The 4,002-nt window shown below is 43.4% G+C and overlaps 1 pseudogene; it reads right to left on the bottom strand.

The window, feature by feature from the left end:
- Positions 1-2,236: 2,236 nt before the first annotated feature.
- LOC124597056 lies at positions 2,237-2,354 on the bottom strand (annotated as a pseudogene).
- Between the last annotated feature and the right edge of the window lie 1,648 nt (positions 2,355-4,002).

Genomic DNA, 4,002 nt, shown 5'->3' with positions numbered 1-4,002 from the left:
TGCCCAACGGGCGTGTGCTGTGTATGCTGGTTGGTATCCTGGACGATATAATCAAAGTGTCCGGACCGTTCGCCGGATAATTAAGTTATTAAGGAAACAGGAAGTGTTCAGCCACATGTGAAACGTCAACCACGACCTGCAACAGATGATGATGCCCAAGTAGGTGTTTTAGCTGCAGTCGCGGCTAATCCGCACATCAGTAGCAGACAAATTCCGCGAGAATCGGGAATCTCAAATGTCGGTGTTGAGAATGCTACATCAACATCGATTGCACCAGTATCATATTTCTATGCATCAGGAATTGCATGGCGACGACTTTGAACGTCGTGTACAGTTCTGCCACTAGGCACAAGAGAAATTACGGGACGATGAAAGATTTTTTGCACGTGTCCTATTTAGCAACGAAGCGTCATTCAGCAACAGCGGTAACGTAAACCGCTATAATATGCACTATTGGGCAACGGAAAATCCACGATGGCTGCGACAAATGGAACATCAGCGACCTTGGCGGGTTAATGTGTGGTGCGGCATTACGGGAGCAAGGATAATTGCTCCCATTTTATCGATGGCAATCTAAATGGTGCAATGTATGCTGATTTCCTATATAATGTTCTACTAATCTTACTACAAGATGTTTCACTGCATGACAGAATGGCGATGTACTTCCAACATGGCTGTCCGGCACATAGCTCGCGTGCGGTTGAAGCTCTACTGAATAGCATATTTCATGACAGGTGCATTGGTCGTCGAAGCCCCATACCATGGCCCGTACGTTCACCAGATCTGACGTCCTCGGATTTCTTTCTGCGAAGAAAGTTGAAGGATATTTGCTATCGTGATCCAGCGACAACGCCTGACAACATGCGTCAGCTCATTGTCAATGCATGTGCGAACATTATGGAAGGCGACCTACTCGCTGTTCAGAGGAATGTCGTCAAACGTATTGCCAAATGCATTGAGGTTGACGGACATCATTTTGAGCATTTATTGCATTAACGTGCTATTTACAGGTAATCACGCTGTAACAGTGTGCGTTCTCAGAAATGATAAGTTCACAAAGGTACATGTATCACATTGGAACAACCGAAATAAAATGTTCAAACGTACCTACGTTCTGTATTTTAATTTTAAAAAAAGTACGTGTTACCATCTGTTCGCCTAAAATTGTGAGCCATATGTTTGTGACTATTACAGCCCCATCTATCACAAAGCGAAAAAAGTGGTCCAACTAAAACATTAATATTTCTTTACGTACTACACGAATATGTAATAAAAATGGGGGTTCCTATTTAAAAAAAACGCAGTTTATATCCGTTTGACCTACGGCAGCGCCATCTAGCGGGCCAACCATAGCGCTATCTGGTTTCCCCTTCAAGCTAGACAAGTTTCGTTCATTGTAGTTTTTTCGTTTGACGCTTATTTCGTGAGATATTTGGCCCGGTCACGATCAATGGACCACCCTGTGGATCCAAGCTGCCTTTATAGCCGTCCGTAATTTATTTCGTCCCATAAATGTTCAATGGGATTCGTATCTAGCGATCTGGGTGGCCACTCTCAAAACAGTTTACATTTCGAATTTAGTTTAAGTGTTTGATAGAGGTTTTTTTTATTATTGTTATTTCGGAAATGGTAGTTACTTCGTTCATCCACATAGTTAAACACAGACATGGCTATTACTTCCTTGTCGTATTCGTTAGAATGTGTGTGAAACCCGTACTTGTTGTTGATATACACAAGCACCCTAAATTTCTTAATCTGTATTTTATAGTCAGTAAATGCTCCTTTGATCGTTTCCTTCTGCGTATCTGAGTCAGCACATTCCTCGCACCAGATGTGGTGCAAATATTGTTATGAGTTCCAGATTTAGTATCGTCACTAGGAGAACGCCCACCGGCACAGGTTTAAATATTGCATTACGTCATACTACGTACAGATGTGAATTTGAGTACCTGAGTACAGGAAGGCCCAGTACAGACAGAACGAAATCGTAAACAGTCGAGTCCGCATGTATGTATATTACGTTATTGCTATTGTAAAGCACTCCTTCAGGCCACAAGTGGCCCATCGGGACCATCCGACCGCCTTGTCATCCTCAGTGGAGGATGCGGATAGGAGGGGCATGTAGGCAGCACACCTCTCTCCCAGTCGTTGTGATGGTGTTCTTTGACCGGAGCCGCTACTATTCGGTCGAGTAGCTCCTCAATTGGCATCACGAGGCTGAGTGCACCCCGAAAAACGGCAACAGCGCATGGCGGCCGGGATGGTCACCCATCCAAGCCCCAGCCACGCCCGACAGCGCTTAACTACGGTGATCTGACGGGAACCAGTGTATCCACTGCGGCAAGGTCGTTGCCATTGCTATCATAGCAAGACAAATATTTATAGTATGGTACCTGTGGTAGGCAGTGCAATCAGATTACTATAAAATAAATATGAACTACGTAGATTTAATTGTAAATTATTGGTTTTCAGTACACAAATCTTAAGAACAGAACTGTGCCGTTACCAACGTCAACCATCGCTTAAACTTGCCCTCTGAGGTGGGCGACTACATAGCATCATGCCTCTGCTGCTTCGGTGGCCAGCGGCAGAACTCGGCGGGAACAGAAGAAGTCTCCTGGTGTTCAGTTTTGGCCACTGAGTGAAGAGAATGTATTCGTCGGGGTACACAGCAGTCGCGCTGTGGTGGAATCTTCACCGTGCTTTTGGTCAGTATTAGTGGACAATTGGTCGAAATAAAAGAGTGACTGTGTTTTGGAACGGGATGCGGAATAGGAATTGCGGGGTTTGTGGGATTTCCGCATTTACATGTGGCATAGGAAACTGAATAATCGCAAGGCTAACTGTATTTGATGGCTTACTAATCTTGTGCGATTAAACTTGAGGGAAGGGATCAGTTTCAGCGCGTGCTATTCGCGCACGTTTACTTGTTGTCATTTTCTTATAACTGTTTTAGTTTAAGGAGTTGCATTTATGTATGTTAAATTCTGACCACGCAGAGCTCTGAGAGGGAGCTAGGAATTGCTTGTAGTTGTGTGGCTTGACACCATACGCTAAATTCTTGACAAATTTTTATTGGCAAGTTACCTGTTAAAAATTGTGGATGGCTTATGGGCGTTTCGTGATTTTCCTGTGAGTCGACATACATCAGGCTATTTTTTCTTCGTTTATGGGAGACAGTCCATTGCTTTCTTGACTATGCTAAGTCTCACCTGAACTAGTCTGGTGTCACTAGTCTGGTGTCACTTGTCGTGCCCCTTACTTGAATTCTTGTGACTAGTTGTCAGTATGGTGAAGGACTAAGTGTGTTTGTTGGACGACCACGTCCGGGAGTTGCTACATTAACTAAACGTGAAAGAAATGTTCACTGTTCTAAATGTTTCTACTGTAGTGCATTTATTTAAGTTTCAGGGGAATCTAGTGAATGTAAAGTTTCTGCAAACGTATAATTAGCGAAGTGTGGTAGAAAGAGAGAGAGAGAGAGAGAGAGAGAGAGAGAGAGAGAGAGAGAGAGAGTGGGGGGGGGGAGGGGGATGGAGGGAGGGAGGGAGGGAGGGAGGGAGGCAAAAACAATTGACTTGTTATTGGAACTTCACGTAATTTCTGTTTGATAAATGTCTAGATAAGTGAAACAGTTTACATGCTAGTTGCTGAAACATTACTGGAGTTATAATCATCTGTGTTTGGCTTGCTCTATTGTTTTAATTATGCTAAATAAGCTTGGTAATTTCTGAATGAAAATTAACTTAGGGCAGCAAGTAAAGTGTTCAAACGTTCTTAGAATGTGCTAATGGTCGGATTTCAATAAATGTTTTTAGTGTTGTCTAAATTTTGGTGTATACCCTCTCACCCCAACACCGCCCACACCCACAGGCATTCTATCCTAGCTACAAGAATGTTACACGTAATTCTAACGTTCATAGAGGAAACGAATCTATCCAAAGTCTGTAATACCAACTATGACGCCCGAGAGCATAGACTACTTTTATCGACTGGATTTGT

The sequence above is a fragment of the Schistocerca americana genome, chromosome 2 (genome assembly GCF_021461395.2).
Source record: "Schistocerca americana isolate TAMUIC-IGC-003095 chromosome 2, iqSchAmer2.1, whole genome shotgun sequence".
NCBI lineage: Eukaryota > Metazoa > Arthropoda > Insecta > Orthoptera > Acrididae > Schistocerca > Schistocerca americana.
Note: the sequence above shows the minus strand (reverse complement) of the source record. Positions and strands in the feature narration are given on the sequence as shown.